The sequence below is a fragment of the Podarcis pityusensis genome (assembly GCF_964106645.2).
Source record: "Podarcis pityusensis genome assembly, chromosome: 10".
In the NCBI taxonomy this organism is placed as follows: domain Eukaryota; kingdom Metazoa; phylum Chordata; class Lepidosauria; order Squamata; family Lacertidae; genus Podarcis; species Podarcis pityusensis.
Window position 1 is genome coordinate 22,164,244 of NC_138035.1, and position 12,955 is coordinate 22,177,198.

The 12,955-nt window shown below is 44.1% G+C and overlaps 1 protein-coding gene across 2 annotated transcripts in view; it reads left to right on the forward strand.

Annotated features, from left to right (window-relative positions):
- Window positions 1–12,955, forward strand: part of CHRM2 (cholinergic receptor muscarinic 2) — a 171,956-nt gene that overhangs the window by 25,639 nt on the left and 133,362 nt on the right. The window lies entirely within an intron of this gene.

Here is a 12,955-nt window from a genome sequence, read left to right on the forward strand (position 1 = left end):
AGTTCTAGATGAGCACAATTGAGGATGTAGTCCTATACATCCTTATATGAGACTAAGCCTCACCAAAGTCAGCTTCACTTGCTTCTGAGTAGACCTATTTAGGATTGTAGTATTTGTAGGAAAGGTCCATGCTAGAGTACATATTTTGCATGCAGAAGATCCCGGGTCCAGTTCTTAGTACCATCAGTTACAGAAGGGCTGGGAAAGGCCTCAGTCCCAGTTCCCGAACAGCCACCTCCAGTTCAAATAGACAGCACAAGGGTAGGTGAACCAATGGTTAGAGTCACTCTAAGGCAGCTTCAGATGTTCCCAGTAGGAAAATCAGGTGCAGAATTCAGTGGAGTGGAGGAAGAGTAGCCAACCACAGGAGATTGTGCTATCACTGCATTTTCAGAAAAATATAATTTGTGTAGTAGTGGGTTTCCCCCTTTCCCACCTTTGATCACTTTTTAAGCAAGCCAATTTTCCGTCCGGGTTGAATTTGCCCATGTAAGTAGTCTTGCTTGCGAAAGAAATAGGTAGAAGCCTAGGTTGAAGGGACCTCAGAGGTGATATACTCCAACCCCTGCTCAATGCAGGATCTGCAATGCAGGGTGTTACTACAGCATCCTTGACAGATGACCATCCAGCCTTTGCTTAGATAAGCAAAGGAGAGACCCACCACCTTTTAAGGCAGCTTTAGCGCTTCCTAATATTTAGCAGAAAGATTGTACAGGATGAGATTCACATGCCACTAATGGAGTTTAAGAGAAGATACCTCTCTGCACGGGGTGGGGGGTGGGGGGTGACAGTCAATAGGACCAGAGATGTATCATTGGAAGGAAGGAAGGGACAAAGTCCCTGGACCACTCTACAGGCTACAACCAAAATCTCCTCTTGTATGGATGACATTTATGTATGCCAAGTATACTTCTAAAGAGTGGATTGGCAAAGGCTTAGAGAAGCATAAGGACAATGGCACAGTGGTAAATTCTGAAGTGTAGCAATCCCCGTGACTGAGCTCCTGCACCCATGTCCTTTCTAAGATATTAGGACAAAAACAAACTTTTGCCTAAATGCTGACATGATGGTTTCAATGCTAAGGCAGTTTTATTTCTTCTTCCCCTGCTCCCACTTTGCCTAACATTCAGCCCGATGAAGAGTTGCAAGAAGCTCAAAAGGTTGCTTGCTATTTTGTGACGCTTTTAGTTGGTCCTCATAAAGAGATCTTGGAATCTTTCAAAGCAACAGTGGTGGTTTAAACATGTAGCCATGCATGCTAACGTAATCTATGTTTCCCTCTGTTTGGTGCATTTCACTTTGGGGGGGGGGACGACTTGCTTTGGCATGCAGGGGGTTGGCGATTAGCAGCCCAAGAGACTTCGTCATTGTCTCTGCTCTTAAAGAAGTGGTGGCGCTTAGTCCCTACCTATCCGTAATCTACTGAACCACTGTGTGGTTTGGTGGGGGGAGCTTCTCAGGTTCTAAGAACAGGTATCTGGGGAAATTGCAGGCGGGAGACTGGAAAGAGATGGAATTCTGTGTCTAGAGGAAACTTGACTCCTTTCTCCCATCCTACCTCATCTGCCTTTGTAACGCTCATTCCGTAGGATACTGCCCAGTATCCACTAAGACTGCTGGACCACCTAGCACAATATTATCTACACTGGCTGGCAGTGGTTTCCCAGGGGTCTTTTCCCAGACCTTTCTGGAGCTGCCAGGGTTTGGACCAGGGACCTTCTGCATGCAAAGCTGATGTTCTGATACTGGGCTATGGCCCTTATCCACCCCAATATACAGTAGATCACCCGCCAGGGCTTCCTCAAGCATATGGTGCATGGGTATTGCTCCATTCAGGTGAACAGCACTAGCTTGCAAGCATCCCACTTGCATACCAATTTTAAAGGCGCTTGCTCTGGGATAATAGGCTTGAGGACTGTAATCATGTGCTTCCTCTTATGATGCACCATCAACACAGAGCTGAGGAGAGGGGGCAAAGGACTAGAGTGTCTTCCAGAGCAAGAAGGCATAGGCCAGGTCTCCCTCCTTGTGTTTGATTTCAGATTTAATTCAGCCAAGGAAATTATTTCTATTTCTTTTTTGGTTCCTTGCCAGTGAAGCATTGGTTAATGTTGAGCAGCTATGTCATTTGCAGGTTTCTCCCATATTTCCTTAAGAATGATTTCTTAGAGAGAGTCTTCTTGCCTACCAATAGGTCCCAGTTTCTACCATTTGGCCACTCCCACACTTAGGGAATTCTGCTATGGGGCAGTGTGGCTGCCACCGGTTAGTATTTCATCCCCTTCATGTTAGAGAAATCCTCCCACTTTTTCCGCGCTGCAGCTGCTGTTGAGCAAACTGAAAACCTTCAGCACATTTGCAAGACGGGGGAGAAAAAAATAGTCCATTTGTTCCAAATGCCAAAGCAGCCCTCAGCCCAGGAAGCTGTTGTATGTGTTGGAAGAAGGAGTGGCTGGTTCTTAAAATAATAATGGGGGGGGGGGATGCTCCTCATCGCTGCAAAGAAGTTTTATTTATCCTCTGTTCGTCATCAGAAAGCTGGTTCCCTCTGAAGATGTCTTGAGGTCTGGGGGTGGGGGTAGCCCTCAAATTAAATGCTGCTGTGGAGCTTCCACCCCCCTCTCCCTGCTTAATGGGGAACCTGGTTGCAGTAAATCAAAGATTCACTCATTTGGAGCCTAATTAATCAGCATCCCACTGTAGTGAAACAACGCTTTCTTCCTAATGGAACCTTTGAAACTAGCATGTGGATCACAGCGAGGAGACATCAGGAGGGGAAAGCTCTTCACTGTGAAACACATTTTATTTATGTTTGGCTACTGTGGCTTTCAGCTTTATTCTGAAATGTTTCTGTTTGTCTCTCCCTTGGTCTTCTTCCTCCTTTTTTGCTGCTGAAACGCACAAAACTCCAAACCCGTGGTCACAGTTCCTTTAATGTGCACTCACAGCGCTGGTTTTTTAAATCTGCATCCATGTGGCAGTTATCCAAAATGCATATGGATCCTGCGTTTCATTATAAAATACCACCGTTTGATGCATTGTTTCTCAAACCAGTTTCACGCCAGCTGGAGCCCTCGAGCCATTCCTAATTCCTCCCTAGCCAAGGTGTGGACACCTTAGTATAGGGTCAAGACATGCCACCCTGTCAATGCCCCCTGGTCTGCACACCAACAGAAATGAATCTGACACTAATGAAGCTATGCTGATGTGAACTGCTAGGGGAGAAGGCTGTGAAATGCACTGAAAACAAAAACTTTGATGTGTTCAAAAGCAGTAATGTGAACACACCCTAGGACATTGGGGTGTCTATGTATTTTGGGGCAGACTTCAATCACTTTCTGATTCCCTCAATAATAAGCAGGTGGAAAAGAGAGAGAAGTTTGGTATGTGAGTGAGTATTTATTGGCCAATGTGATGCAGATTTGCATCAGAAATAGTTTTTTTGTTTGTTTACAGCTTGGCATGCAAAAACTGCAGGCAGCTTAAAATCTCTCTCTCTCTCTTTCTCTCTGCATGCATAGTAAAACTGCATCCAATCCCTCTCAAATAATAAGAGGCCTTTTAAGGGGGGGGGAATACAATTGGTTTCCTTTTTAATTTCACTCTTTGAGGAGACACAACAGAAGCATCTGAGACTTTCGGAGACACTCGTCCTCATCTGGGTAAAGGAGGTTTTCCAAATAAAACTTGCTGCTGCTGTGCAACGCTCAATGTACCGAGACAGCTCGAAGACACAGGATAAGACAGAAATCCAGATAGCAGATAAGAAGGACATCATTTTGGCTGCTAATGAAACACACCTTGATGGTTGCATAGGGAGAAATGGGCAGCCGTTCTGTTTCTCCAGCTTTCCCACGGGAGAACATTCAAAACTGCAAGTGAAACATGGCACTGCTGCAATGGACAGCCAAAGCCTCCTGCTAGAGGAATATAACAAAGCGGGACCCGCAACAAAATGTGGCAGAAAATCTTTGCACACTCATAGGAGTGGTCCTGTTTGGGATTGCAACTAGCCACCTATGCCTTCAGTGTGGTGTGGTGGTCAGAGGGCCTGGGACTAGGGCCTGGGAGACCAGGGTTCAAATACCCACATGGCCATGGTGAAGCTCACTGGGCCAGTCACTGCCTCTCAGTCTAACCAGCCTGGTAGGGTTGTTGCAGGGATTAAACGAGGAGGGACAGAACCATGTACACCGTCTTAAGCTCTTTGGAGAAAAGGTGGGGGTATAAATGAAAGAAAGCAATCTTATAAGCAACCCCACCAACCTTAGTTTGCACCCACCTGCTTGATTTCTTGCTTACTGCCAATTGAGGTGGGTGGTCTGTCCACCGTTGGCTCTGGCTCCACCTACTGTGGGCCTGTCCGTTAAAGTTGCTGCAAGTGGATTCCTTGATTTGGACCTTGTATAGAGTACAAAATGAATTTGCTTTCCACCACAATAGCTTTACTGGAAAGCTTTACTGGAAACAGTCTCAAGATGGTTACAAATAAACTTTGCAAAATACAAAATAGCTCATTGCTCTTAAACAAGCAATGTGGTCCCATCTTCTTTTTAGTCCTTGGTGCAGTTCAATAAACTTTCCTCTTTCTGATCCCAGAAGGAGATGCTATGCTTCATCACTCCAGTTTCACTTTCCTGAAGAGAGAGTGCAGCTCCGGTTTCCCGTGATGAGTCATCAGTTAATCTAAAGACTAAAATGGAAATATCCAGCCGCATTCGCCAGAGACAAACCTCTTGCCTGATGGACACCTCTCTGCATAGCATTTTAAATTCAAACATTGAAACAATTACATTTTATGCATATTAAACTAATACCTTTAGCACTCCCACCCTACCTGTCCCAAAAGGCACCAGCCAGCACTGATTATAAGCTGTTCAGGGTTCAGACAGGCCAAATCCTTTTCCGCCCCCACTCCCTCCTTCAGTTTTATATCATGCATTTGCAATGGACATAGTGTTCCATTGCTTCTGGACCAAATATGCTTAATCTTCACTGGGCTGCTCTGCGGTGGGTGGAGGATTCCTCCTTGTTTTTGTGTGTGTTTTTTACTGTACTGCTTCAAAAAAGCCAGCATTCCCTGAACATGCTGATTTCTCCTTATTAGTTCTCAGTGGCCCCGTTTTATCTCCAGTCCTGTCGGCACTGAGTCTGCTATTAGTGGGGAGCATGATGTAACGATGCAGGTCCCTTGCTCTTCTTTTATGGAGCTACGTATCCCACGATCTCTTCCTCCTTAAGTACCTGAATGCCTCCATCTCATGGTTTATGGCGACATCGCTCCCCTTCCTTTCAATGACACATCTACAACCTTTGGGCTTGCTGTTCCGAGAACATCAGCTTCACTATCCTTTCGGTTACGATGACTGCATTCTGGCTTTTAGTGCTCTTGCTCCCCGTAAGTGCCCCATGGGCTTTAGCAGCCCGGTGAGATTGGATTACCTAGGCCACTCTGCAAGTGTCATTTCGGGGAAGCGACTTCTATTCTGCAGTGTGTGCAGGGCTAATGGGAATGTCTGCTTTGCAATCCCCGAGGGTAGCGGATGCTCTACAAATGCCAGTTCTAGGTTCTGGGGTTCTCTTGTACAAGATGCTCTCTGCCCTCCCTATGTGTGCTCACATTCTCCTCCTCACCACTCTTGTGACTTCCACTCCACTTGCCTTCCCTTTTGGACCCCATTCCAAGAGCAACCCAATGGGATGTTTATTGCTTTTAAGGGCCCCAAATCAAGGGTTGCTCACCTTTGCAGGCCCACCAGCTCATCTGGATTTTTGAGAGAGTGCCATGGGTCACTTTTTACCATTGCCCCTGCTTTTCATAGGGGCTGAGGGAAGGGACCAAAGCTCAACGGAAGAGCACTTAGAATGCCCCACGGAGGACCTTAAGGTCCATAAATAGCAACAGCCTAGAGGTCTCGGGCACTAAGGAAGTTAGATTAGCCTCAACCAGAGCCCAGGGCTTTTTTAACACTGGTTCTGGCCTGGTGGAACGCTCTGTCTCATGAGACCAGGGCCCTGCAGGATCTGATTTCTTTCCGCAGGGCCTGTAAGACAGAGTTGTTCCACCTGGCCTTTGGCTTGGAGTCAATTTGATTCCCTCCCTCTTTTTCTTTTTTCCTTTCTCCTCCTGTGATGAGGCTGCATTTTAATGTTTTAATTTAATCTTGTTTTTAAGTTGTATTCATTCAACTTGTTTTTATTATTGGTTGTTAGCTGCCCTGAGTCCGGCCTTGGCTGGGGAGGGCGGGGTATAAATAAAATGTATTACTATTATTAATCATAGAATTGTAGAGTTGGAGGGTCCCTGAGTATCATCTAGTCCAACCCCCTGCAATGCAGGAATATGCAGCTGACCCATACAGGGATCGAACCTGCAACCTTGGCTTTATCAGCATCACGCTCTAACCAACTGAGCTATTTTGCATGTGGAAGGTTCAATCCCTGGCATCTCCAGATAGAGCTAGGACTGATCCTGGCCTGAAACCCTGGAGTTGATGATGGCAATAAATGGACCAGTGGTCTGACTCTGCATAACTTCCTGTGCTCCTCTGTTGACGCTGATTTTTTAGTCCTTGCTTGGATTTGGGAATCGATTTAACATTGGAATTGCTGTGATTTTCACAATTTCGTCTATATTTTTCAGCTGCTTTGAGTGAGTCCTTTGGAGGGCATAATGCGCACACACACTTATACCACCTCTCCAAGGGTAGAGGACTAAGCTTGTGGGAGGCTACAGCTCCTCCCGTCACTCACCTGGAGAGCAAGTGAACAGGCAGCAACAAGGAGAAGGAGCAGCAGGAGGCTCTGGATGCTAGTATAGGACCCTCTACCAAGTAGCAGTTCTTGGCAGGGGCCCAACAATGCCGAGTTCTGATGCCGGCTCTGATTCTTCTATCTAGAGATGTGCTGCTTTGCATCCGGTCCTTTGTCCAAGTGAGGTTGGTGAGGACAAGCACCGCCACTTTCTCAGAGCTAGTGCCCACATTACAGAATGTGAATCCTGGCCATATCTGCTTGGCTTCTTCCCTTCCCTCTTTGACAGGTGAAAAATGTCTCTTGGGATGACATGGGACCAGGCCATGTTTTTAGCTCATCACAGATGTATTTATGGTAGTTTTAGTCCAGCTGGATCTTTCTGCTTCTAGGATTGTTTATGTGTGGGGGTTTTTAAAATACAAATAAAATAAAATTATGCTGTTTAATGTTGCGTGCCTCTCCGGGTGCCATTTGGCAGAGAGATAGGTCTATAAATATCTGAAATAAATTAGTGGCTGGCGTGTAATTGCAAAGAGCATTGAGTTGCGAGTGATCCAGGAAGCCCATATTTCAAACTTCACCCAGTCCTTGAACTCAGTAGTCTGCCTTAGATGAGCCAACAGCTCAGAACTCTTTACTCATTAACTCCATTTGCAGGACATAAACACTGGCCTGCTGCACAGAGTTGTTGTAAGGAATCCTGAGATGTGGAACATTTGAACTATGAATCTAGCTATCTATTTATAAATCACCTTTTGCTAACAATTACACACGCCAATGATACCCTGATATGGCAGTAAGTAAAAACAACAGGGAACTGATGGGTTGTATCCACAGTTCTTCTAGACCAGGCTTCCTCAACCGCATCCCTCCAGATGTTCTGAGGCTACAATTCCCATCATCCCTGACCACTGGTCCTGCTAGCTAGGGAGGCCAAAAACATCTGGAGGGCCGAGGTTGAGGAAGCCTGTTCTAGACCCATTGAAGTTAGTGGATATGGCTTTAACTTAGTTTCATTAACTTAAATGAAGGTCTACTCTGAGTAAAGCCACCATTGGAAACAATCCAACGTTTTTATGTAGCAACACCCAAAGTTGTTATAGAATTTAAGGCTGTCGCCCACTGAATGACACTTCACACTATTGATTACATGACTTTTAGTTGATGGATTTAAACAGATAGTTCAATTGACATACATTACTATATGGGTAAAAGCAATATTTCTGAAATAAGAAGTGTTCAAGGCTGCTGCCCTATTCATACTTATATAGGAATAAGTCCCATTGAACTCCATGATGCTTATTTCTGAGCATACATGATAGGACTGTAAATGATATATTCGTGAGTCAGGAAGGTATACTTTAGAAGAAATATTCTTTGTCAGAAAAAGTGCTGGGGGAGATCACTATCTGCAGTTTTTAAAAGCACTTTCACCAAAAGAGAGAGAGAGAGAGTGTGTGTGTGTGTGTGTATTCAGACCTGCAGCCCAATTAGCAAGGGACACCACTGTCAATTAAAAGTTTTTAACTGATTGATCTGATTGATCAGTTGATCGAACATTGCAGCCCTAATGTAATTATTTAATACATAGATAAAAATTTATACTCCAATAAGCAAGTGGATAAGGTTGCAGTTGGACTGTAAGACTGCAATCCTATATGCACTGACTAGAGAACAAAGGGGATTTACTCTCAAGTCAAATTGAGTAAAATCTCAGTTGGATTTTCTTCCGAGCAGATATGTGTAGGATTTATTTGTTTTTATTGACCTGTAGAAGTCTTTATATACTGTCCTCTCATAAAATATCGGGTAAGTGTCTAGCAACACAAAAACATTTTTCAAAAAACCATTAAAAACAGTACCAAAAAATCATTAAAATGACTGGCTCCTCAAGAAAAAAATTAAACAACTGCATAAGTCTGCCACCATAAAGTCTTCAAGAGACGCCTGGAAGTCTAAAGCAAGGATGCCTGCTCAATCTCTGACGGAAGAGTCGTCCACAGTATGGTACCAGTGACACTAAATAGCAGACTTCTGGTTGAAGCCAGTTGACTCGGCTGGGATATAAGGGTTCAGGCAGGTAATCTGGGCCCAAGTTGTTCAGGGCTTTGCATATCAATGCAAGGGCTTCAAATGGGGCCTAGTAGTCTATGGGCAGCCAGTGCAGATGCTGCTGAACAGAGCTGCTGAACATCTGTCCCCATCAACTGCTGGAGCCTCCAGGCCATGTCCAGGGGCAGCCTCACATAGAGTGCATTACAGTAATTCAGCCACAAGGTTACCACTGTGTGGGCTACAGAGGCCAGGTTCTCATGATCCTTATAAGGCCATTCCTAGCCACAGAGTTCACTTGGGCCTCTAATGACAGATGGGTCCAGGAGTACACACCAGCTATGTGCATGCTCCTTTAGAGGGAGTGCAACCCCACTGAGAAAAGCCAACTGGCCTATCTTCTGGACACAAGAACCACCTACCCAGAGAGCCCTCATCTTCCCAGGATTCAAACTCAGTTTATTGGCCCTCACTCATTCCCCAGCATTAGAGCTTCAGCTCAACAGCTTCTGTTGATCATGCTTGCCATGTTGCACTCAGGGCAGGATTTTGGCAGGGAGACATCCAGGATGTAGCTCAGCAGAAGGTTGGTTTATTGTATATTGAAGTGAAGTGAGACACACTACTGCTGAAAAAGATAAGCCAATGCAAGACCATTTAAAAATCTGGAGTCTAAATTGCCATAAGCACACCACTGATTTCAGTGTGTATGTTTGTGTGAGTGTGAGTGTGAGTGTGTGAGAGAGATTTGCAAGGAAGTCAGTCATTTCTGGAGACAATAGGAGGTGGTAACCTTCCCATTCTGCCAGTCCATACATTTTGAGTGTCACCTTTTCATAACCAGATAGCCACATTCTGTGCACATAGCACACATGGGTTGTTAAGCTGTCAGAAAGAGGGAAGTCCAGATGTACTTTCCAAAATTTCTCTGGAACTGTAAGCATCAATCGGGTGTTGTGATTTTTGTACCTGATGTTTTCTGGGCAAATTTGTAACCACCCCAACCATAAATACCTATGCACACAACAGCTCATTCTATAGTGCAGAGGGATAATGGGAATGACAGCTCAAAACATCTGGAGGCATCAGGTTGGGGAAGGCTTGCTTGATGACGCCTAGGTTGTCCAGGTGTGCTGTATTGGTAGATCTCCTGCAACTAATTGGTTTTCTAGAATAAATGCACCTCAAACCCCTTTGATTGGTACAAGTAATAGAATCATAGAATTGCAGAGTTGGAAAGGTTCATTCTAGTCCAGCCCCCTGCAATGCAGGAATCTCAACTGAAACATCCATGAAAGATGGCTGTCCATCTTTAAAAACCTCCAAAAAGTAGAAATCTGAGAGCATAACTACTGTTCATCAGAATTTGTAATTATGGGAATGCATTTACTACCCTTGGATAAATCACCTTATATTCTATAAGAGCTTTTCAAGAACATCAACCTCCTTTGGCAACTGCTGTTCATTCTTGCACATCCGTTCCCTTTCAATGAACTTGACCACTGAGTTCTTTTTTTATCCCTCTGACTCATTTTTTTTTCCAGCTTTGTGTTTCCTTTGCTTTTTCCCCCCTTTAAAAATGCCTGACGGGAACCTCTTAATGCTATTGATTAATCCCAAGCACGTTAGCTTGACTGAAGTCACCCACCAAAACATTTTTATCTTCCTTTATATGATGACCTACATATGCAGTATTCGTGTGTGTGTGTGTGTGTGTGTGTGAGAGAGAGAGAGAGAGAGAGAGAGAGAACACACACACACGTGCACTGTTACCAAAGAGCTCAGCTACAAATGATATGAAAGCTGGGTCTTAAGATCTCCCCCCTGCATATATAGACCTGCTAGGAATGTTTTCTTTTGATTGTGAGATGGAGAAAAAAGTAGACTCCAAATGGACAATGGTTTCCAGTAGGGGTGAATGGCTTTCCTCAAAGAATTATGGGAGCTGTAGTTTGTTAAGCGTGCTGAGAGTTGTTTGGTGGCCCCTATTCAAGGGCTGCCATATGTCTGGATTTTCCCAGATGTTACTGGGATTCCAAAGGCAGAAATGCTCAACAACTTTAGGGGTTTCCTTAAAAAAAAAAAAGTTCAACAAATTCCGGGCATCCTGATTTCTACTTTCAGAAATATGGCAACCCTGCCTTATTCCCTTCCCAGAGCTACAGTTCTCAGAATTCCCTGTGAAGAAGGCTTGACTGTTAAACCACTCAAAGTTCTGTAGCTCTGAGAGGGGATCTGAGGTGGTCTAAGAACTCTCAGCGACCTAACCACAGCTCCCATAATTCTTTTGGGTGAGCCATGACTGTTCAAAATGGCATGACACTGCTTTAAATGTATGGTTTGAATGTAGCTAGAGACAACCCTAATCTAGATAATCCTATGGTCTGACACAATGTAAATCAGATACTTACCTCCTTATGACATCCCTCATCTGATATTTAATTGTTCTGTGGGTTTCCTCTTCTTGAAATTCTACTCTTCCCCAATTTCAGTTTACCTACATAGGAAATGTTTTACCATTCAGTACCACCTATCAGAAAAAAAAAGATGGAAAACCACACAGGTGCAGAATACCTGACTATTCTCAAGCAGAAAATATCTCTGAAAGCACAGCATGAGATATAATGATATAATATCAATCCCACATTCCACATTTTCACAGATGGAATTATTATATCTCACTCCATATTTCCTTAGATTTATTTTGCTTGAGATTACTAAAATATCAGTTTTGCATCTGAAATGGTTTCGCACTTTGGCTTCTTTTTACATTCAATCCAGAACTGCAGCATATACATTTTGTCCTTTTACTGATGCGCCCATGTCCTGCTTCCCATTGTGAGGTAAAATACCTCATGAAAGCAACCTCAGCATTAGTATGCAGAATCTCATTGAGATCATCTCTCTTTTTGGGGGGGTGGCAGTGGCAGGGGGGTGTATTATCAATGCACATAACTACAAATATATGTTGGTAATAGGAAAATACGTGAACTGAAATCTGTGGCAAATGGTGGGCCCAGCACTCTATATGCCATTATGTGTGACTCTATTTTTTAAAAAGAATTGGTTCCTTTATAATTGGTTACTAGAAGCAATTTCAGCAAGTATCCCAATAAAGAAAAAATGGACACACACAACCAAGTAATTTGGAAACCCGTAACCCAGAGAGCAATTCACAGGAGGAGAATTCAGGAAGCATCCAGGAAGTCTGATCCAGCAACAAATCATTGAAGTATAGTGTTATAAGGGACCCCATGGGTCATCTATTCCACCCCCCTGTAATGCAGGAATCTGCACCCAAATGGGGTTCAAACCATAACCTTGGCATTGTTATAAGAAAAAAACCCTGCCCTTTTCCCCTTATGGGGTATTCAAGAGCCTGTATAGAGTGGGTCCCCTATTGGTAGGAGAAGATAACAGAGGCCAGCCAGAGTATATTGAGAAGCAAAGCAGCTAGAAAGCCTGATCTTTATTAATTGTTGCAACAGGGTCCCCACTCACCACACGCAGAAGGGAGGAGGAACCCAGAACCATGGTGTGCAAGCCCTTTATATAACTTTTGAAGTTGTCCACCCTGTAGCCCAAAACCACCACCCCCAAAAACATCATACATACATCACAGAAGGAGGTGGTCTGCATTAGAAGAGGCGGTCTACAGCAGAAATCCTGTTTGCCAGGATACCTGATAATGGTCACTGACTGCATTATCTGGGCAGCCTGGCCATTCTTTTGTGTTGGTTAATACTTTAGTTCCTGAATGAATAGTTCCCCTATTCATACACAAATATGCCCTTAAGAGAGGATTTGTAAGCAAAAGGACAAAGGGAAGGCTTTCCCCATTTCCACCCTCCTTTCAGAGAAATATATTGAGGTCAATTTGGGAGAGTCAAAATGGCTTCAGGATTGCTCTCCTGTACTATTTCAGATATGTGGTTTATATACTTACATAGGTGTTTGCCTTGTACATTTATGAACATTTATTTTATATTTGAGACCTTAGAATTCTTATAACAGCATTATCAGTACCACACTATACAACTGAGCTAACCGGTGCTATTCTTACATTCTTAGATGTGGCTTAGGAAAGGGTGTGGCCTGAGGAGATTTCTGAGGGCCAGAGATGGAGAGAGAGAGGTGTATGGAAAGC